This window comes from Haliotis asinina, chromosome 5 (assembly GCF_037392515.1).
Source record: "Haliotis asinina isolate JCU_RB_2024 chromosome 5, JCU_Hal_asi_v2, whole genome shotgun sequence".
NCBI classification, from domain to species: domain Eukaryota; kingdom Metazoa; phylum Mollusca; class Gastropoda; order Lepetellida; family Haliotidae; genus Haliotis; species Haliotis asinina.
Window position 1 is genome coordinate 13,778,239 of NC_090284.1, and position 24,839 is coordinate 13,803,077.

Below are 24,839 nucleotides of genomic sequence, written 5' to 3' on the forward strand. Positions count from 1 at the left end.
TGCATTATCGCAGAGCGCGTTATTGCGAGGAATGACTGTATTAAGAAGTTTTTGAGTTCTGCTCCGGAAACGAAACACATCTCTCACTTTTGAGAGGAAGTCAAAAACGTTTCCATGGAAACTGAGAAAATGATAAACCGCTAAAACCTGGAAATAGCAAATTGATATATCTACCAAGTTTTTTTGAGTTCTGCTCTGGAAACAAAGCCCATAATTCCATTTTGAGACTAAGTCCGAAATGTTTCCATGGAAACCAAGAAAATGATAAATCACAAAACCTGTAAATAGCAAAAGGCACCGCTCTGGGGTCTGCCAAACATATCTACAAAGTTTTACTCACAGATATTTAGAGGTTCTAGAGTTCTGCTCCAGAAACGAAGCCCATGCCTCCATTTTGTGACTAAGTCCGAAATGTTTCCATAGAAATGGAGAAAATAATGAATACGAAAAACATGTAAATAGCAAAAAGCACCACTTTGGGGTCTGCCACACATATCTGCCAAGTAACACAGACAGATATTAAGAAGGTTTTGAGTTCTGTTCCAGAAAAGGAACACGCCTCTCACTTTTGAGAGTAAGTACAAAACGCTTCTATGGAAACCGAGAAACTAAAAAATCACAAAAACCTGTAAGTAGCTAAAGGCACCACTTTACGCTCTGATTGATATATCTACCAAGTTTTGCTGAAAAATATTGAACGTTTTTGAGTTATGCTCCAGAAACGAAGCACATCCCTCCATTTTGAGACCAAGTCCGACACATTTTCATGGAAATCCAGAAAATAATAAATCACAAAAACCTGTAAATACCAAAAGGCACCACTTTGGGGCCTGCCACACATATCTTACCAAGTTTTGCAGAAAAATATTGAACGGTTTTCGAGCTATGCTCCGCCCCACCGTTAGACTAACATAGCAAAAGGCACACCTATAGGCTGAGATCATTATATCTATCAAGTTTGGTCTAAAAATATTGAATGGTTTCTGAGTTATGCTCCGGAAACAAAATGATTATAGACGGACGGACAGACGAGGCGTCAACTATATCCCCCCGCATTACATGCTGGGGGGATAACCACCTGGGCAAGCCTTGGATATTTGTTGTTTTATTAACTCGTGTTGACTTATTTGATATCAGTTGTTACTTGGGTGGGATTCTCTAAATCACTTTGGTGAAACCCACTGAGATCAAAAAGGCACCACTGAGTGAGTGATTGAGTTTGGTTTTAAAATACTTCTAGCAAAATTCCATAATTATTACGGTGGGGGACACCAGAAAGAGGATTCAAACACTGTAGCCATGTGGAGCCCAGGGTCTACAGCATAACAAATGAATGCTTTACACACTATACTACCCCACTTCCTCCAGTTGGAGGAGCTTAACCCTATAAAACTTGTCTATCTTGATCCTACAACAAATTGGTAGGTTGTTGTTGTTTAACATACAGCAATATTCCAGATACTTAGAAATGATCTGATAACAACTGCTCCTGGGATACAAGAGGATGACAACATGCCCTGCACAAGTGGGATATGGTTATATGCATCAACCAAGTCAGTTGGTCTGACCAGCTATAATTGGTGGTCTGTAAATAATTGAGTCTGGACAAGACAATCCAGTGATCAACAGCATGAGAATCAATTGACACAACTGGGAACTGATGCAGATGTGTCAGTCAAGTCAGCGAGGCTGACCACCCTATTTTTCTAGAACTTATCATTTAAACTATTGATTTTCACTTAGGAGACATGTGCAAGTCTGCTGAAGATCATTCAGATTCACATCATAAAGATAAACCTGCTAGATACTTTTTGAACTTGAAGCTGGACAAGCCATTATTTCCTCAGAGACTGTTTCAGCTTATTCTTTCTCCATCCAAAAGCTACCATGGATACATGGGTGGTCTCCGTCCTACTAACAATGTCAGTTATAGCGGTGTAATCTCTCCTACAAAGTGAATCTAATCTAACTAGTGTCCGTCAGTGATATCACAAGGGTGTTACTTCCACACAACATTCTACATGTTCCTGTTAGCATAAACACAACCAACTGCCTGGATCCAAGTCAGCCAAATACAGACTGACATACAAAAGGTCATTAACTACATGAATACCAGGTGTAATTGTAATGAATGGGATCTCAGATAAAATAAAAACATCTTATCGGTTCCAATGAGATTTTAAACATTCAGTTGAACAAGTGAAATGCACTTATGTACAGATTCTTTTATGTAAAGGTTCTCACCTAAAGAAAATATATATCTTATTTCTATCACATGACTGTCATCCTCAATTTTGAGCAGTAAATATTAAATGCAGAAAATCCCATCTCTATGAAATCTTTCCTCTAGTGTAGGAGGAAATTTGCAGTTGGTGCATTGAGGAAATTAGCAGTGAGCAGATGCATTTCTTTTGTCGACATAAAACAGCTGAAATTACACATGCCCCTTTTTTCAGTTGTCAAACTTCAAACTTGTATTTTTTCCCAAGACATAAAATCAGCTTAATGAATTTCAGGCCCGATTCTAACAATGCCGAATTCAGTTTCACAACTTTATAGACTCCACCAGTTAGTCCTGACAAAGTTACACATGTTTCAGCAGCAATTAGCAGAATGTTTTAGAGAACAACAACAGGGATCTAAGTACAGTAAACTTCAACAACTAATGTAAAGTTGTGTAATTTGTAGACAAACAGCTGATATCAAATGTTGGGAACCCTGAAATAAATGTTAGGGGTTCTCACTAATCTTCAAGATGGTCTCTGAAGGCAGACATATTGTTTAACACAAATCTGTGTCATATGTCCCGAGGAGAGTGAAATGTTTGACTGACCCTCCTTATGCATGCTGTGTAAGTTTGAAATGCCTGCTACCTGTAAACAGATGCCATGTTGCAGGATGGAAGGCTGACTTCGCTGTCATAGCAGAGGATCACAGCTACTTCTGCCACATAGGCCTGATATATGATAAGACAAGCTGCATGGTTCAGTAACAATGGCTGGGATAGAAGAAAACCTTATCATTCTACAGTCTTTGTGGTATTTTTATGATTATTTTGGTCTCTGATACATTTGTTACATTAATTGATAAAGGCCAGGCTGAAACTCATTCTTCACTTTAAAATACAGACTTACGAACTAGTAAGTGGCCCTTCATGTTTTTCTCAAGCTAAAGAATGTCATGCATGGTTCAGAAACATTGGCAGGGGCAGAAAGTGACAATGTTACTTTGGTCCACTGGGTAGACATATATACCAAGCTGAATGGTGGCTTATAAAATAATGTTTGTCTCAGTAATAACCCTTCCATAAGGTATGTCAAGTATTTGATGAGCATGACTGCATCCATACATATCTTGCTGTTTCCCCTCTAATATTAAACTACAATGTAACAAACATCACAGTGCACCCGAGACTATGTTAATAAGCGAATATACTGCACCCAAATCTGGCATTGGTGTTTCAGCTGTAAGCAAGTCTATAAAATAAAACCTCCCAAATTCAATACATTTAGGGATCAAGAGTCAGGCTTTGCACCATTTAGCATGCTTGTTTTTGTTGACTACCTGCCATGCCAGTAAATACAGTGTGTTTGAGAAAGAAGGAGTGGACGAAACTACAAGTGTTTGTAAGACGAGTGTATAGAAGATGTGCCTCATGTCCTGATCACTTCTACGACAAGTGGTTCCCTCCGCTGCTGTATCTACCCCAACTCTGGTGGCCAATCCTGTCACCCTGGTAGACTTCACACCACTACTTTGTTGGTCTCAAACACTAACAATCTACCTAAGACATACATTGCTTGATTGGTACACCTGCCTCTCTGATGATGAAACATTTTCAATTGGCATGTTTATTCTTACTCATTTATATCTTCATCTTAGTTATTTCACATACTATGGCCTTGTGTTGATACTTTTCTCATATTCCCATAAAGTTTTCGGTTTATTGTTTAACACTGCAATATTCCAGCAACATGGTGGGGAACTACAAATAATCAAGTGTTGACCACATAATCTAATGGTTGACATCAGGAGCACTCACCTTTACAACTAGGTGAATGAATGCACTCGGCAATATTCGAGCTATATGATAGCAGTCTGTAACTAATCAACTCTGGACCAGTCGACCACATGATCAACATCAACCAACAGAATTGGGATATGATGACGTGTCAACCAAGCCAGCGAGTTTGACCACCTGATCCTGTTACTTGCCTCTTACAAGTGAGTTACACGCACGGATTACTGAAGATAAATTCTAAACCAGATCTTCATGGGTCCTTTACAACTTAGATACTATGCCAGCCATCAAACCTGACCACAGAATGCTGATACTCCTTTCCCAAGTACAGGTTGCTGAAGAGCAATTCTAACCCAGGTCTGCTTTCTTTCTGCTATATAACTAATCTCCATACAACAACATATTAGCTCAGGATGTATCAAACAAGCCACAGCAGTGTTTCTTGCCCCAGGAACACCTGATAACAACTGGATACAAATTAACCATGACTGACAAAATCATATCTTAACAGCATCAGCCAAATATTTTAAACACAGGATAGCAGTGTGTGCTTTAATCCTATCATGCTAAAGCTGCCAACTGACTAAGTTACATGAGCTGTATTGTGCAACATATGAATAAAAAAACAACTGAGGTTTCGTACTGACATCTTTCAGACAAGTGGTTAAATCCCAACAGAAGTGCGATATCAATCACATCCAACCTGTGCCACAACTGGCTTCCTAGTTGATATTGGTATCTTAACACATCCCTTCTGATGCAATATGAATCATAACTACCCCGCTGTGTTATTGACTCCCTTGGTTTGTTTTGTGTTTCAGTCACGGAACGTGAGCTGTTACTTCACAGCTCTGACAATTCACATAAATATGAAAATGCATTGTTTATTTTAGCCAGGATTTCCAGGCTGGAAACTGTTGTGACGTGTATGGTTATTTATTTAGAACAACATTTCTTAGGACACTTGGTGCAAAAATATTTATAGAGATACTAGTTATGTGCTCTTGAACAATACTGCCCTGTCCATGACTGTCACACCTGGATATTAGAGGTCTGCAGACAAATATTATTTTATAAGCCAGCATTTGAAATCAGGAATTGAGTTTCAGCTTGGTATATCATCATTAATATTACAAATCAACCCAATGGACCTCACTCACTCATTTGTGGACCGCCCCAGCATCACAGATGTCTGTGGACCACCCTTGGTCAGTCTGCCTCTGGACCAAGGTTTCCTGGGGTATCAGAATCTACAGACCACCTGGGATCATAGAATTTGCAGACCTCAAGATCATAGATTCTGCTGACTCCAGGGATAATAGAATCAGGAGACCTTGACGGATCACAGAGCCTGCAGACACCAGGGATCACAGAATCTGCAGACCTCTGGGGATCACAGAGCCTGCAGACTCCAGGGATCACAGAGCCTGCACACTCCAGGGATCATAGTCTGCAGACTACCCCTGTACCACAGCGTCCACAGATGACACTTTCATTACAGGGCACTTAAAACAACAAGAGATTCTAAAGGTGTGCTTGAATCATAGATATCTGAGAGTAACTGTGATCAAATAGCTCCATGGAGCATCACACTCGACAGAAGACACTTGAATCATCAAGTTCCACATTACAGATGTCCTAAAATCCACTTATGACATTGAAGGTCATAGTGACCTCTATGTTCGAGGCATCAACGGCCAATCACTCAGCATCCCAGAGGTCCGTGGACCCCTTTTGTCTAAGAAGCCTGTAGACAATACAGTTCGTGAGTGAGTGTGGTGGTACATTGCTTTTGGCAATGTTCCTGCAATATTATGCAGGGTATACCAGAAATGGGCTTCACACTCACAGTTTTTAACTGGACAACGGATTGATCTGAATCAGGTAAAAGCTGGGCAAATCTGATACTGAGTGATTAACCACAGTTGCTGACTAGAATATTCAGAAACAAACAAACTGTCCATATGATTTACTGTCCTACAGGGCTATAGGTGCAAATAAACAATTCTGCTTACACTGCAACAATACATCAGTCACTAAATGAACCCAGTTTTTTCCTGGTCTTGTAGCCAATACTGTAGAGACAGGACTATTTTTAGGTAGAAAGAGTAAGTGCATGATCTAACAAGACAACAGACATAAGCTTTATCTCGATCCTTCTTCTGGGAATGTGTAGCCTAATTTCTCAAACACTAACTACAAACCATGAAACAGTGGGGAAAGTAACACTAGTGTGTTCTTATATGCGGGAGGAAGAATGCTTAGGTGCCTGACCTATTGGCTGCTAGTGTTACAGATTCCAGAATTTCGTGATCTAACAAAATATGGTACTTACATCACACATTAGTAAGCTGGTTGTCCTTACCCTTGATAACATGCTTCATATCATGCACAATGAAATTAAGGACTTTTGTGGAATAACAGAAATTCATGTTTTTCCTCACATGGTTTAACATTTAAGTATTTTAAGTTCTGTGGTAAACTTGCATAGTTGAGTAAAATGCACAAATGTATCACTGTAACCAAATTAATTCTGACTGAATACACATATATGCATAAAAAATCCAACAATCAAATAAATTAACAGTACTGCATAGTTACTGAAAGTATTCTCTTTACCTTGAATACCTGTATTTCGTACAGATGATTGAATGCAGACATTGGGCATAAATGAACACTAGGGTAATGAATATGGCATAAAAAATAAAGCTACATCTCACTGATTGTTAATTATATATCACAGACAAAATTAGAAGACACCTGAAAAAGCATTTCAAGCAGAATTCTACTTTTTTTTTTTCTTCAATGCAATCTCATTGGGGTAAAATATTTGACTGAACCCATGGGAGTATAACACACTAAATACCCAATGATAACTATCAGCACTTGATGTGAGCAACGACATCTGAGTAAATACTTAATGGCTAACAGAAATATCTGGAGATTTTTTTGTGACTATTTCACGTTCAGTATGTGGAAATGTATATGTTAGGATGTTACATCTTCAAAGCAAACCTCAGGAAAGTAGTGTTTAGATAAATGCCAGCCATCTTGGTAGACAACAAAACCAAAACTAAAAATTACCCCAATTTCTTTCTGTAAATTATGTATCTGTCAGCATTATTGACTATAAGCATTTTAGGAGTGATTCATTCAATATTCAAATAAGGTTTTTTGACATAGGTTGTGATTGCTGTCAAATAAACATGGAAAACAAATGTTATGATTGAAAAATTGTCAACAGTCATACATAGCACAGCAAAGAAACTGGAAAGCTTCACTGTAACAATGCAGGGCTTGGCATGAATAACATACAATATCTCCCTACTGTAGCTTGAAGTAAGAACTATTTAGATTATTGTCCCATATATACCCCTTACAAGTTAAAGAACATCCTACAGTGGAAATCTTTATGCTGCAATACACCAGCATTGAGGAGCAGTCGGGTAGTCTAGTGGTTAAAGCATCAACTTGTCCTACTGAAAACACACGTTCGATTCCCCACAAGGGTACAACGCCCACTTCTGATGTCCCCTCCCATAATGCTGGAATATTGCTCAAAGTGGTGTAAAACTATATTTGCTGTCACTCACTCAAAACAGTCACGACAAATTAATTACAGTGACATGAAAGAATCAGGTGTTCTATAAGTTTATCTTCTTTCTTTGGGGGAGTGGTGTACATTACCGTCACTGAAACATATTAAATTGAGACGACAATGCGAATTCCAAAACCAACAGCTACATTACATGAAATTTTAAATACTGCCTTTCAAGTTGTCAGGAGATGCTTAAGGTAACTTGAAAATTCTGTAAACTGACTCAAGCTGATGGCATATGTTTTATTTCTAGACATCTTTGCAACATGAAAATATTATAAAAGTCAGAATGTTTTTAAAGTAAAATACTTATTAAGATTAGGATTAGATGACAAAACAAGACATCCGATTTCACAGATACCTCCACCTCTTGAGGCAATAGAGATAGGACCAGGCCTGCTTGTGAGAGGGCTCCTTAGTGCATAGTTTTCATGCACGTGAGGGTTCATATCCTCATTTTTCATTCACAACCTCATTTACAAACATGCTAATGTTTTGTTGTGAAGTATCCCAGAGGGGAACAGACTCTGATTGACTGAGCACATGCTCCAATCTGACCTTGACTTGCCCATCCATTGCTCTAACATCTTCCAAATCATATTCCAGCTCTACCACAAACCACTCAATCCACTAATCCAGCAGACAAGCATAACCAATTCGCCATCCTGTCTCCCACTCTGATCTCCCATACTCCTCAACAATCAACTGTGACCCACTTAGCCCCTTCCACCTCCACATCCACCTCCACCATTCCCTTCCCCTCCTTCTTGTTCACCTCCCCAACAGTTTTTGGTCATCATCCCACCTACTGTCATTCCTTTCTTCCTGTCTTCACCCTCTCCTCTCACACCTTCGACCCTCATCCTGTGTTCACCCCCCTCCTTTTGTTTTTTCCCCCTCCCAGTGTCCTCAACCCGTCTTCCTGTCTTCGCACCCTCTTCTCTCACCTTCGCCCATCTTCCTGTCTTTACCCCCTCTTGAATCCTTCTGTCTTTTCCCCTCCCCCTGTCCTCAATCCCTCTTCCTGTCTTCACACTTTCTTTTCTCACCTTTGCCCATCTTCCTGTCTTTTCCCCTCCCCTGTCTTCATTCCCCTCCTACTGTCATCCCCTTCCTGTCTTAATACCCCTCTTCCTGTCTTCACCACCCTCCTCTCATCTTCAACCCCTCCTCATGTTTTTCCTGCTCCCCCTTGCCACCTTGATGGAAGACATAGACTTGAATGTCTTCATTGATTCAAGGTGGGAGGGTATTGATGACTTGCAACATGTAACAACTGTTACACATAAAAAACAGCCAGGACTATGCACGTAATAAGACGAAAGGGGAACTCATGCCACTGGTGCTGCACAGGTAGAGTTAGCAAGTGTGTAGGTTTAATGACGCTTTCAACAGTGTGTTGGTAACACCAGTGTTTCACCTAATGTGGGACGAAAGCCCAAGGTGGAGCAGTTCTAAGACATTCACTTCCCCTACACACCGGCATGGTTGCACAGAAACCAAGATCTTTAATCAGGGCAAATGTGAGACGCACTTCAAGACATGCCAACCTGTATATCCACAGGTAGAGCCAGTGTGTGCTTTATACCCTCGAGAAAATCTTGAATAATCAACCTCAGTAAACATCTTACAAATGTGAAGGTCGTACCAGAGGCATTATGACATGGAACACAAAGTTGTCTTGCATGTGATAGCACTGATACCAATTCACAAGTGAAAAGTTCTGATCACTGGATTATTACATCATGAAACTATCTGTAGAATTCCAACAGAATTATTGCATGTGGCCAGGTCATAAACTGACAGATAGATTTACGATAGGTAATGAATCATGGATATGAAGCTATAAGATGCAAAATATTCCATATTGCTTAAAGGTACTGTTTACACAAGAACTGATGTATTGTCAAAAACAGATTTGTAACACTGAAAAAGATTATTGTCATGGGTTCAATAAATGATAAAAATCAGTGAAAATTGGTGAATTCTTAAGATTTTACACCAAAATGCATCTGTTCACATGAACAATATTTGCACATGCTTTAAGCAGTTTGATGCATGATCCTCAAGCAAATTCATCTGCGTAAGGTTTACATTTGCTTCCCTCAAGTAAGTGGAGAAATCAATCTTATGTATATCCATAACATGTAGTGAGTGTTCTAAGTGAGTCTAAACATCTGATAAGATGTATATACACACACATACTGATCCCCCATGGGAGATCAAATGTAAAATCAACTCACCACTGGTCTTGCCTCAGTTCTCGGATCACCCTGGAAACAAAGCAGCAGATGTGAATATGTGTCAGTAGTCAATAGAGCATCTTGAAAACAACTGCCAATCCTGACTGATAAATCATCACAAATTCTTAAAAGTTCATGATTCATACTTTTTGTTGCGTTCATTTATGCCAGAGATAACAGTGAAAAGGCCTCATAAGAAATGTGTCAAAATTAATGATAATCAAACAACATTTTCAAATTGCTGAAATGAATTTACACCCAAAAATTCTTCTTTTTTACGATGTTTTTTTTTTGCTTTCCTGATCACTTTTAGTTTGTTATACTTCCCTATGAAATGCCATAAAACAAATGAAATCTGTTTAAGCTAACAGAAATGTCTCTGTGTTAAATGATTTAGAGGCACTGTAATGTATTGTTAGATACATTTTGCTCAAAAGAGGTGAAACAACATGATTTGGGCCACATTACCATATCCTATTATTGCCAAGACAGGTAAGGTCAGACCCATTTTATTTCTTGCTTTACAGATTTTTGTCTTCTGAGAACTTAAAGGCAGACGGGAAAAAAAATAAAAATAAAAACAGAGTTTCCAATCAAAGTGATATTCCTTCTAAATACTCAAAGTATTTTACTTTTGAAAATTTATGAAGTGAACATGGGTAAAAAAAAACAAACCTAAAAAGTATTTTCTTCTGAGTTTACATTTTTAACCAATAAAAACATTAGGATTTTATTTGCTTTTTATGGGGTAACTTAATTTTCATTTTTTTTTCGTATTCTTGAAAAAAATATGGCAGGCGAATATCTAAAACAAGAAATAAAATTGGTCTGGCCTAAACTGCACTTATAATTATTATGTTAGAATCAGTGTCTGCTGAAGGAATAGCATTATTTCTAAACATTTCACAAGAGAACAAGTACTATCACTGAGCAACATTTCCATCATGTGAGAGAGAGTCAAACTTGATCAGCATAGTGGTTCAAGGACCCAAACCTATGCTTGTCAAAAAGTGGACAAATGATAATGTGGTCAAGCTTTGCCAGTTATTTGACAGCAAATCATTGTACCTCAATTGCTTGCTTTACCTTTTAAAATAACAGAAATGTCGGATCCAGATTTGTATATTTACAGCTTGTCATAATTGGGCACAATATTGCAAAGTGATGCATTACAACTACATATGAATCTTTCAGGTAATAAACCTTTCACTTTAAGTCAGCATGGTCTGTACCACATGCTGTACAATGTTCACCAACATCCAGCTCTGTAACCATAAAACCTGCTACTTATATTCTGCACAACTGGAACCATACCCTTCCTGTCATGCCCTACTGCTTGGCCTGTCTCAGATTAGCTGATTATGAGGAAATACCAAGCATCTCAAACAGGTAATCAAGGGGGAATAACTCTGTCTGCACTAGTTCAGCTTGATGATGAATTATTTAGCAGAAAATAGACCATGGGTAAAAAAAACGCCTGAGATTAATTATCATCTTTCGTATAAAGCATGCCATGAATGTTTGAGTCATTTCAGCTGTAATCTTCATGAGTGTTTGGTACTGAACAAAAACAAGCAAATGGCCTTGTTGCCATTAAACAATGTTAAAAAGCTTCAAAGGAACACAAGGAACCGCCTATGCCTGTGCCAGGGTACGCAGCACATATCTTTCATCTTTTGATTCTAATTTGGGTGTTTCAGGAAGAAGCGCCCACAGAGCACCTCAACAGTTGTTAGATCACTCAAACAATGGCAGGGCACTACTCCTGGCTGTGGAAATGTGGCAAGAATGACAGTTTTTCCTACCAAGCCTATTTTCTCCTTGTATTCAAGCGCAACTACATCAGTCAGTGGCACCATCACTCTCACTTCTCATTCCATCTTGCCTGTATGTAGTCTGACACTTAGCGTACAACCATGTACCTCACTCATGCAACATCAGTGTGCAGCAGTACTGACACCCATATGACACAGCCTTGAGACAGTCATACTGTGTGGCTGAACCATCAGTCCTTCACACTTCATTCCCTCCAGTTTGACAATATGCCTTTCCACATGGCACACACAAGTTCCATTAGCTGAAATATTGCCAAAAGCTGCATAAAACCCAACTGACTCACACTGCCACACCCGTCCAGCAATACTCAATCTTCACTTCAGTTTGAGACGAATAACTCACTCATACAAGCTATACTAAGTGGCAATACCTCCCAATTTCCTTTTGTCTGCAGTCAACTCAATTCCCTAAAGGTGCACACCAATTTTGTCTATTGCCACAACAACCTATGGACTGCCTCCCCTTAACACACACACAACTATGATGTACTGCCACAACAGCCTGTGGACTGCATCCCCTAAACACACACACACACCCATGATATATTGCACCAACAGCCTGTGGGTTCCCTTTCCTGAACACACACACACACCTACGATACAATGCCACAACAGCCTGTGGAACATCTCTCTAAGCACACATCTATGATAAGCTGCCACAACAGCCTGTGGAGGTCTACATTTCAAAACAGTCACAGATTCTCTCCTGCTTCCAACATACATCCAACATCAGTGGCAGCACTGTAATACATACCGGTACATCACACACATTTGTTAAACACATTCAGACATTCTACACCCATCTTACCTCGAAGGCAGCCCTCCATATTCTCCAAACTCAAACAACCAACAGGTATTTGGGTAGTTCATTATTTTATTGATCACTTTTACTGTATATATTAAGAGGAGGATTCCCATTAACTGTGATATTTTCCATGCATAATTTGAATCCATATTCAGTGCAGATCACCGACACTTTGAAGAAACAGATAAGATCTCCCTGGCAGTAGATCAGAACAGTTTACACATCTGTAATGCACCAAATTTCTATTTCTGTATTTCTCTTTCTTAGAGCTTGAAAGATATACCCTTCAAGGACACAAGTTTACATTTTTCATACACAGATTATCGTGTTTCTGTTTTCAAGACAATCTGTACTCACAATTTAATACTCAGTGGGACAAATGGATGCGTGAAGTGAACGATAAGGGAGTTTATTCCCCTAAAGTCTGTGTGCTGCTAAAATTGTTCGAGTATATTGTTTTAGCAGGGTTTACCTTGACTTATGAAAGTGCAGATTCAGGGCACCAACATCAGTACATTTTACAAGTAATTGTTGGTAATATAAGGTTCTGTAAACTACTGAAATGGTGTCATGTACATTCAGGTACTGACTTCAGAGCCTTGAATCAGTGATCACGCTGTGTTTGCGTTCATGCAGAAACACACATTTTTTGGACGCATAGATTCTGAACTACATAATTTTAAAAAGTACCTCAAAACGGCAACATATAGACAAACAATAAATTTTAACAAGATTAAGGACTGTACTGAAAATTTCACGTGCAAAAGATTCTGACTACATATTTATAATTTTATTTCTGCACACACTCGTACAAATCCTACCACAATTGGTTACGTGACTGAGGAGACACAGATAACCACTCTTGATGTGCTGTAGGTGTTCTGTGTATCTCCAGACACAGTATTTGGGGTTTCCTGCATCCTTTCTATAATTTTGTGTAAAGTGGATGCACATTCATCCTATTTTAGGTATTCATGAACAATAATCAAACATAAAAATGGACACTTGTTTGTTGCTTTTCTTTATATTAAAGTACTTCTTTGTGTGACTGTTAGTGGGGCAGTGTAATTTTATGCCACTACTGTAAGAATGTCAAGGGGGAACAAGAAACAAGCTTCACACATTTTACCCTGTGTGGAATGGAACGTTCATGACAAGTGAAGTACCTGGCTAACCTGCGGTCCTTCATGTGACTGGTCCATGATTATTGCAGTCATGTCTAAACATCAAATCTGATTGTTACATTAAGAATGTAATTAGAGACGTACAGCCCGGTCATTAAAGACTGAGGCATTCTTTACAAATATGACCAATACTGGAAAGCATGCTACAATGCTGAACATTCTAAAAACCAAATAAGAACAACTCATCTGAGTAGTGAGTGAGTGAGTTGAGTTTTACAGCCCACTCAGCAATATTCCAGCTATATGGCGTCGGTCTGTAAATAATCAAGTCTGGACCAGACAATCCAGTGATCAACAACATGAGCATCGATCTCCACATCTGGGAACCGATGACATGTGTCAATCAAGTCAGCGAGCCTGACCACCCGATCCCGTAAGTCGCCTCTTACGACAAGCATAGTCACCTTTTATGGCAAGCATGGGTTTGCGGGACCTTCACGGGTAAAATCATCAGAGTAAATGACTGCTATGAACAAGCACAACAAATTTGGAAAGAGAATTTGATAAATTATTCATATTTACAGTAATTACAAGAAAGCAAGGAAACAGTTGAGTCCTTGACTCACTGGTGACTTAAACCCTGAATAGACAAAACATCAAACTAATTGTAGCAAGATTTGTGCAGGAATATGCAAGCACGTAGCAGCAAACCACTTGAGAAGAAACTGTAACTATCAATGATTCGGCCATGTTTTAAAACAATGTGTTTGGGATTACACTTTTACAGTAAAGTACAGACTCTAATACATATTCGTGTTGAGCCGCTTTTATGATTAAAACCCAAAATGACAGAGCAATCCCAATCGTAACATTGCATTTTCTTAAAGGCGCTGTGCAATCATAAAAAGTCTCAAGGCAAATTTGATAACCAGCTTTTTGTAGCATAAATCTTTTAACAGAACCCAATCTTGGAAACAGTGGCAATACATTAAATAAAATGATAATTGCATTAACTTGCCCCTGTTGAGAATTTCATGCTATAGAAGAAACCTGATGGACGAATAAGAAAATAACAAATGATGTCAATAACCTTTGCATAACTGTCATAAGAAAATCACTTGTGGTGGCTGCCAATTTAAAAAAAAAACTGAAGCACTGTCTATTCATGGGGCTGCTAATAATAGTCTAGTACAGAGTGGATGAGTGAGTTGGGTTTTGTACTATGTTTACTGTATGTTTGTTTTCAGGAATATTCCAACCATATGACATTGTGGGGGGCACTGACAATAGTCATCACAATGACAGCAGTCATGTGGGCAATAGATTCTGAGTCTTCACAGTGAAAACAACATGCCTCACCAACAAGACTATGCACTTTCATTGTTTACACAGAGGAACACTGGATAAAAAAATTATTGTCCTGGAAAGCAAAGGAAACTTTTTACATTTTTAATGCAGATTATTTCAGAGGTCATTGAGCATGTTTATCCCGTAAAGGTTCCAGGGTAGAATAGGCCTTCATCAACCCATGCTTGCCATAAAAGGTGACTATGTTTGTCGTAAGAGGCTACTAATGGGATAGGGTGGTAAGGCTTGGTTGACATATGTCATTGGTTCCCATTTGTGCAGATCGATGCTCATGTTGTTGATCACTGGATTGTCTGGTCCAGACTAGATTATTTACAGACCGCCACCATATAGCTGGAATATTGCTGAGTGGGGCGTGAAACTAAACTCACTCACTCACTCGAGCATGTTGAGAAGTTTAATCTTTATTATTGTGTCCATATTTCCATCCTTTTAAATCAGTACTTCAATGAAACATTATTATCAATAATGGGCACCTAAAAAGTATTTCAAGCAAAAACTAACTGGTTCTCATTTCATCTTTCTGCTTCATACAAATCTGTGGATTTCTAATATTAGGTAAATAGCAACTCTAGAGATCATTTTCTGGGCTGATATAAACTCTAACTTCCTATCCTGAGTGAGTTGTGCAAGTGTTTGCTACTTTCCACAAGTAATACACTTCTGTCCTGTTATACAGACCACATGAATTCATAACAATGATCTAAAAATGTGTTGTAGACTTTAACTATATGACACTTTATATACCCAACATCGAGCGCACCTTGTCATGTTCCACACATTGACCACAGCAAGATACACTTTACGAGCATTATCTTCACAACAAAACCTGCATTAAACCTTGCTGACCACCTAACCTCCAATGATATTCATGGAAGAAAAGAAATTCTTGGCAGAGGCTTCGTTTGTTTTCTATACATCTGAGGCTGGGTAAAACCACATACTCCAGTGATTGGAGCTGGTAAATGTAGAAAGCACATGCGTTCAAAAGAACAGGCTGGTTTCCCCTATTCCCCGCCTCACTCAATCACCAGGGACTGCCATCCACCTTTCTCTTCCATTATATTCCTGTACCTCTTCACTTGAATAAAATCAAGATAGTGCTAAAGATCACGTCTGTTTCTGCAGAAACAGATAAGGATGTGATAAGCTTGATGGTTTTCAGCATTTCAACATGGTCCCTCCTCATCCATGTTTACACTGAAAATGGATATTTCAATTTATTTCTGGCAATATCTTGGCTATTAAGAATCCAATGCATTGTATAAAAGTGGTTCAGATTGCCCTGGCTCATTTAGATATGAAAGGACACTAAACGGTTTTACATATCCACGCAAATGGTCCCATCATCTGATCATAATAAGGAATTCCATTCTTGACCTGGCCGATCATTTTCACAACTATCTGACAACAAACTCTTGACTGTGACTTGCAAGCAGGTTGGAAAGGAAAACATTGTATTGCTCAAAATTTCAATTTTGCTTACATAGGTCTATCTTCATAAATTAATTAGTATTTTTAAAAGAATTCAGAAATTTGACATAATATTTGGGAATTCTAAATGCCATTTCTGGAAGACTTGAAACCACATATAAAGATGTGAGCAGGTCTAGATCAATCCCTAGGAGCTGAAATATAAGCTGATGCTACCCTTCCCTATTGTTTGGCATTGTTGACGAATGTCTTTTCTGTTCCCTTGTATATTGTTCGTGACACTCTCAGCAATATTCCAGCTGTATGACATCAGTCTGTAAATAATCCAGTCTGGCCCAAACAAAACAGTGATTGACATCAAGAGCATCAATGTTGAATTTGATGACATTATTTCACAAGTCAGCAAACCTGACCACTTGTCTTTCCCCATAACTACCTCTAACTAACAACAGGCGTTTCTAATGATCAATTTTAAAACGGATCTTCTTGGGTGCCATTTCTGTAACATTAACACTGTACGTCACTAAATCCTGAGAAAAGAGATCAATGCTTGACATTATAGGCAAATTGTCTAGGTATTGTGCCACATGATGAATCCACGACCCCTCCAGCTTCTGCTTACGGTTGACATTTTCCATAATTACTTTTTCACAGATGGAATGACCTACAACCAAACTCCTCATCATTAACTTTGGACAAAGTTCATAATTATCACCTGACGATATCTGAGAAGAATTTTAAGTCACAGCAGCTTCTGAAAAATAAATACTCTGAAAACTGGTCATACTACTCCAAGTAAAAAGTCTCCAATGTAGTCAACTAATGTTTTCACAAGACGCTTAATTTCCGAAGTAACAAACACTATATGCCATCATAAACATGGTTTCTGATGGGTGGATTTTCTACCTTACTGACTGTCACTTAACCCAGCTTGTTCAAACCTTCAATTTTGAGGAATGCCTTCTATATACATATATATAAAAAATATACCATGACATAAATGCCCTGATACCATCAGTCTCTTGCAAAAACACAGCATATCATAACAATCACATAAAAGTCCAGTAAAAAAATGAAATATTACTGTTACAGTTAAACGTTTGGCATGACAAAAGGAATAAAGATTCTCCTATGGACCAGCAAAATGTAACACTGACAAGTGTAAAATATTCAATAATGTGTACTGACCAAAGAGCAAGATACAATGATTCACAATTAAGGTTTCTAGTACAATGCAACTGAGTCAAATCTAAAGTAATGGGTCACAAATATTTATATCAACTCACCAAAGTCTTGGTTTTCAGTGAAACAGTTATGAAAGGGAGGCAACTCTAAAGCACTACCTTAAAAGGCGTGCTGCTAAAATACTATTACCGATGATACAAAACGTAAGCCATAATAACTATCACTCAAAACTCTAAACATTGCGATCCAATAATAACCATCACCTAACCAATAACAATACAAATTACAGAAAATACACTCCTGAAACACACCAATATTAAAAGTGAAGAGATGGTAGAATTCCATATTACTAGTATGATAACAAACTTCAATTTCTTCAGTACTTTTAGACACTGATTAACAATTCAACTGTTAAAATAACTAAAACGTACAGTTGCAATGACTGGTAAGTTAGAACACTTTAACTCTTAACATATTCATCAATGGAATCCTCATGTGCTCTAACAAATTTGAACTACCAAGCAGTATCACTATTCTGGATCCAAACATTTATAGTGGAAAAGGTTAGATTTCCTGACAAGCACAGAACTATCCTCCACCCTTTTTCCTCCAAGTGGTAATGATGCCATTGCCAGGCAAGGGACATAACTCATCACAAAACATGAAGAATCCTTAACATCCCAGGCAAGCAGTGGTCCTGTCTTGCCAAGGTACTGATATGTTAATCAGGTCAGACAAGAAAGATATGAATACTTATGCCCAAGATTCTACCCTGTTTCTGCATTCCCAATAAAATCTTGGTAAGACAGAGGCAATTTTCAGTTATTTAATGTGGGCTGGGTATAAACAGAAATCATAGAGATGGAAAACGGGTAACTATGTATAGATTAAATTCATTAAATTTTGACTGGTAAATTTGAAAAAAAGATTAAAACAATTAATAATAACATCACAATATTTTGCATCGCTGGTGAGTGGTCACATTTTCATTCATAGATTACGAAGATGATCGCAACATATTTTAGGTTTCGTGGGTTGTTTTACGCCACACTTAGCACTATTCCAGCCATATGGTCTGTAAATAATCAAGTGTAGACCAGAAAATCCAGTCATCAACAGAAGCATCCTCTGAACTAAGATGCACTGTTTTGTATTCTGTGTGTAAATCGAAATTGAATATCATGACAACTGTTTCTCATATATGACCGTAGCTAAGCCAATCTCATGGATAAGTTGAGATCTCAACTTGACCCTTAAAATCAGTATCAAACAGTATGTCCAGTGCAAAAGGCGAGCTACCATCATTCGTCCATCGTATCATCATGAATGTAGTTTATTACGTTTACTCAAAATGTCATTCAATAATGTTGATATTAACTGCTACGAAATCATGTGTCCCTCTGATACTAACACCTATTCACCTTACTCACATGATGCATGCTCTTACTTATCAAAGCAATGTGACGTTGTTTGAAAATAGTTTGTTTTGACAATTGTCACATTTAATGTAGTTGGACAAGATCACTTGTGTTTTCAGGACGGAAATACTAAGACTACACAAAAACACAGGGGTGACAGGTCAATTTGTTCATATTTGCCAATACACCAAAGTGATGTAAAAAATAGCTACAGTTATCAGTAACAATATCATTCATTTATAGAGCAAATAAAAATGACATTTCCCAACAACTACTTATTTGAAATACAAATTACCATTTTGTTGACATGAGGCTAAACGTTAATCTACAAGTCAATCCATAGCAGAGATTGGGAAAGAGAACTTTTTCAGGATTAGAAGCCATTTTCTGAATTTAGAATGGGCACTGCCCTTGTATCAATAGTAAACTTCAAAATTTTAAAGGGCCATTTTTCATTCTAATGTGCAAAAAGGCCCATGGCCCCTGCCTTTCCCAGTCCCTGCCATCGTGCCAAGTAAGCTACATGTTCTCAGTTTTCAAACAAATTAATTTTCCATTCTTCCCTTATAATAATATTACTGTAACATTTAGATTAATATTTTAATGGTAGTTAAATGTTACCAGTAGTAGTGCTCCGATTAATTTAATTAATTGAAGATTGGTAGCAGTGACCAAATGATCAAGCAATCTGTCATGTTTTCTAATAATCGAAAACACAAACTATTTTGGAGCACTTGTATGCATTAACAATATTTTTCAAAAGGTTGATATGTAGGATACATTTCATAACCATTACAAGCTCGTTCCAAATCATGATTGAATTTATCTTAAAGATTCCAATCAATTTATATTCCTAACAAACTTGTCATCCTTAAAAGATGTTAAATTTCCAAAAGCATTTTGAGGAATTTGACAAAAAAAAAAATCCTGAAAGAACTAAATGTTTGTTCTTTATTGTTTTTTTGCATTAACAAACGTAACTAGGAAAATATGATAAATGATGCTAACCAATTATTTTCCGTGTAAGGAACCAATCATCAATTACAGGATTTTAACCAAATCCCAACATTAGTTACCAGTTTACAAAACAGACTGAAAGCTGATCAAAAATCACATACAACAGCTTAACACAACAAATGAATGATACAAAATCAGCCAAATCCATCATGCAAACTGACATTTTTATCACATCTGAAATGGAACAAAATTCTAATCTGTGACATATATTGGTACTTACCGACTGATTGACAGAAAATGAGTTGTAACCAATGAATTCTGTCCAGTGGCAGGGAGGCTACCTTGCAGAATCCTAATGGCAGTGAACTGCAAGTGAAGCAAGATGCTCTTGTTCAATAAACATGATAAATGAAATTGGCTGAAGTGTTTGTCAAACTGATGGTTTAGACTTACAGGACTCAAATATTTAATTATATTGGTGTGATAAGATATATTAATTTAGCCATACTAAATTTGCTTATCATGCTTATATAATGTGGAGAAAATTTTCAAACCACAGACAGCAGTAAGAAATTTCATGTTTGATGATGAACTTCATGATAAACATAAAACTGCTGACACTTTGTTCTAATCAATTTCTTCATCCATTCAAACCAAATAACACAATTATGCACTCAGATTATCTGGTGAATTTGTGGAAGATAACAACACTAAATGTTTATGATTAAGCGCTGGCAGATGCTATTGGTGCAAAATATCACATTAAATAAAATTCTACTACTTCAGTACCCAATATGCTTAAATGGGGAATACCTAGAAGAATGTTCTATATGGAAATATGGTTAGCTGGTTTTTTTTCCACAGTAGGTCAATTATGGCAGACAACACAATGAACATGTTGATCATTTGATGGGCATCTCAAATTACTGATAAAAGGGAGGTAACTCTTGGTGTAAGGTGAACACAATAATCAGTCAGCCATTTCACACTGGGATGATACGTTTTAATACAATTTAATCCATCATTCATGTGTGATGTTTGACACACAAAAAATGTGTTAGGTCCATGTTTCTTAATATGAATCTGTACATGTTTATAAGTTTACAATCATAATTTCAAACTCTAACATTTTGATATGCAACTAATTTTATCAATAACTGACATTCAATATAACAGAAGAGTGCTAAACACAAAAGAAATATCAATTTAGTTGATGTCTGAAACTACATTTGTATCTGTATTTGTAAGTCAGTGAGTGAGTTGGGTTTTAGCAATATTCCAGCAATACCATGGCATGGGACACTAGAAATGGGCTTCACGCATTGTACCATTGTGTAGAATTGAAGCAAGGTCTGCAGTGTGACAAGCAAACGCTTTAACCACCGGACCACCCCACCGATCTGGCTGTAAGAAGCTGGTCATGTAGCACACCACTCTCCTACTTAGAGTTCTTGCCACCAGCCATGTACTGTCACGAGGTCACTTTTGCAGCATGTCAATATCACTATGCAAAACAACATGTCAAACACCCATGAAGGCTTGCATTTGGCCTATTGTTTCTTTCAGTAACGTTTTTGGTCATAAAGTACAATGCCCTGGTGAGGAACATTCAAGCTATATGACAACAGTCTGTAAGTAATTGTTTCTGGTTCAGATGATCCAATGATTGACATTACGAGCATCAACCTATACAGCTAGAATATGCTGACTAGCATTAACGTAATGTTAACCTCTCGATACTACAAGCTTCCAAAAACAATCTTCGGTTGCTGCAGATCAAAAGTGAACTGGATTTTCACTGGTGCAAAAAAGGAAAATAGAAAACAAAATGGCCTATAAGTATAACAAAAGACAAAAGGGTCTTATACTATAACTGAGAAAAGCAAAGAGAAGCAAATGTTTTTAAAAGTATCCCATATGAAGACTACTGGAGAATACATAATTCAGATATCATATATAAATTCTGACAAATGGCAATACCAATTTACTTAAGACTTGCCTGTATATCCTTGGAAAAGTAACACCAGACATTACAAGCAGTGACTTACCTTCCTTGGCTACAGAGACATGATGACAGAAGCACCCAAATGAGTGTCTGAAAAGAACAAGATCATCAATCAGAAAGAGGTAGGCGAGAAGTAAATGAAAGGCAAGTAAATTCAACAAAGTTTTCTCACACACCATGTCCATAAATATGAGCGAGTGACTTTCAGTCAGCACTGTTTTGAAATGTACTTCAGTTACATCAAACCACTCATCTTAGAGGTCACATGCAACCCCAAAATCAAACATACTGAAAACACAGTTGACATTTATTTATGATATATAAAATGCATTGCTGATCAAGAAAAAACAAATAGACAAAATTATAAGCGCATAATTGCAAATTAGAAGTGCAATATTTTGTACTTGGGTCTGCCCCCCTCAAAACAAAGCAGCCGCGATACTGAACCCAGTCAGTCGGTGGGAGTGCACTCAAGTGTGACGAAGCCTTGTCATTGGCCACTTATTCATTTGCCGATATGCATAGCCTGCTCTTTGTTTATGGCTGATGGCCTGATAGGTGTTAATTTCAAACTGCATGTGGTCAATGATTGAAGTGGTGCATACCATATTGTCATTAGCAGACAGACAGGCAGACATATAGGTGTTAATAAACCAGACCAGTTTTCTCTGTGATAGAGTCTTCTTATCACAATCAACATGGTTTATTAAATATAATGAGTAGGTAATTTACTTGATTGTGTACACAACCAAGATTGGACTACTGCTCACGACCTCAAACACCAGGCAGCATACTGTTTCAAGCTCCGTGAACCTATTCACTGCACATCAGTTTTGAGTGCAGCATAACTGTTGAAACCACTTTTCCCCCCAGCGCGGGGGGAAAATTGGTGAAACGTTTGAACTCTGATTTTGCAGGATTTTTCAGCGCATTTTCTTCCAACTTAATAGTTGGATGACTTGTTTCAGTAAGTGCATATACTGAGGGGTATCAGAATCTGCAAGGTTGTGTTTTACGTTGCATGTGACCTTTAAGTCAAGAAAATTTCCTCTTAACTGGTAAGATCAGCTGACACTATTCCATAACTAAATCCAAAATCTTCTAAACACTGAAATAAGCTGAAACACCTCACATACAATTAAATATCGCAACTGGGCCGACCATATGAGCAAATTCTGTCCTTAGTACAAAGCAAGGAATTATCTCCAGGCAGTTGCCTTGTCCACTAGGCATTTTTCTGGTCTACAAACAATGTTAACAAGTGTCAACAGTTAAATCTAAATTATTTGAATATAGTGTTGTATGTGAACCATTTAAACAATGAGCCAAAATGCATGTGTTCCGCTTCAAGATATATATGCTACATGTATTGTAATGAAATTATGTAAGGCTATTTTCCATTTCTGGTAGAGGTATTACTGGTAATGATGTGAGTAAATGTGCTATTCAAATTTCTCAAATGTCAAAAAATGGTCTCATGACACTTGAAGAAACAAAGTAATGACTTTAACAGAGATAATTTATATAATTATATATATTTTTGTAAACATAATCTTTGTTATCCTGGTTATAGCAATTATTTTTCAAAACTATGGTACATATCATCAACAGATTCAAGACAAATCTTAGATACAGTCATAATTTACTGTTATCAGGTCAACCTTCAAGTTCAGTACTATCTTATGAGATCGCATAAAGATTCATTTAGTCCAATACCATTGAGCAAGTCAGAATTGGCTCTTTGAATTTGTCCATACAGTACTGTCATGATATAATTTGTAGGTTTATTCATATATCATTACCTCTTTAGTTTAGGGTTGCTTATGGATAAATATGCAAATTATTACAGTTGTATGTGGTTAAATATGCAAAATATCAAAACAACTATCTTAACCAAAGGATATTTATGTCTAAACATGCTAAAGGGGCAGAGCTGATGACGATTTTATGCATTTGGGGTGAAACATGGTTGAAATATACCAGTCTATATCACAGGTGTCTGCTGAATAATGTATTGGTTGTTGTCGCTATCCATTTGAGTAACCACCAACAAGATGACACATCATATTACTTAGCACATCTCGGCAAAACCTGCTGTGTTTAGATAGTGTATGTAAGTGATGATGACACTAATTTATATGGCAGAATTCAACCAAATCATGACATGTTAACATGTGTTAAAGAGTAATTGTTTGCTGTTGGATGGAAAATTGCCCATATTATGATTATGCATACATAAGAGCATTCCAAATACAAGATATTCCCATCGACACTCGTGTGACAACCAATTTACAACGTAGACCCCTTCTACACAAAATATCTTCCCACTACTTTCTAAAAGGTTTGCAAAATATCTGAGAAATGTGTGTTGTTTGGTTTGAATTTTGCAAATGTCAAATATATTTTCCAGGTAAAAAGACTGGAACATGCATACTGTACTACGCGTGAACAGTATTTGTTTGTAGTTATACTAAACACATTTACTACATTTAGTGTAAAAACGTCAGGAGGATTTAAAACATCTCTTCCTCGTCATGACAAGTCGTTTTCACTTTTTGTTTCAGTGGTACCGTCTTCTTGCATCTTACTTCATCAGAGGTAGCCGTCATAACTGTTCAAAATCAAACATTGCTGCGTCTAGAAAAAGAACACTGTCAGGTGAACAAACCTTTGACAAATCCGGAAATCATGACGAATTAGCCATTTCGCCCTTCGATGTAAATAGGCAGCCATTAAATAACCCGGATGAGCGGTGCCCGTGACGTCATGTCTGAAGTGTCAGTTTTCACTTTCGTTTTGAAATGTCACTGACATTTGATAGCTCTTAACTTTTTCAATGCTATATC

General features: G+C 37.6%; 1 protein-coding gene across 1 annotated transcript in view; it reads right to left on the reverse strand.

The window, feature by feature from the left end:
• Positions 1–24,756, reverse strand: part of LOC137283386 (myocardin-related transcription factor B-like) — an 87,956-nt gene extending 63,200 nt beyond the window's left edge. Inside the window, exons 1-4 of the mRNA XM_067814847.1 lie at positions 24,662–24,756; positions 22,037–22,083; positions 20,269–20,354; positions 9,863–9,892 (exon numbers count right to left, since the gene is read on the reverse strand). The gene's annotated coding sequence lies outside the window, so the exon portion shown is untranslated. The remainder of the gene's footprint in view (positions 1–9,862; positions 9,893–20,268; positions 20,355–22,036; positions 22,084–24,661) is intronic.
• Positions 24,757–24,839: the final 83 nt, after the last annotated feature.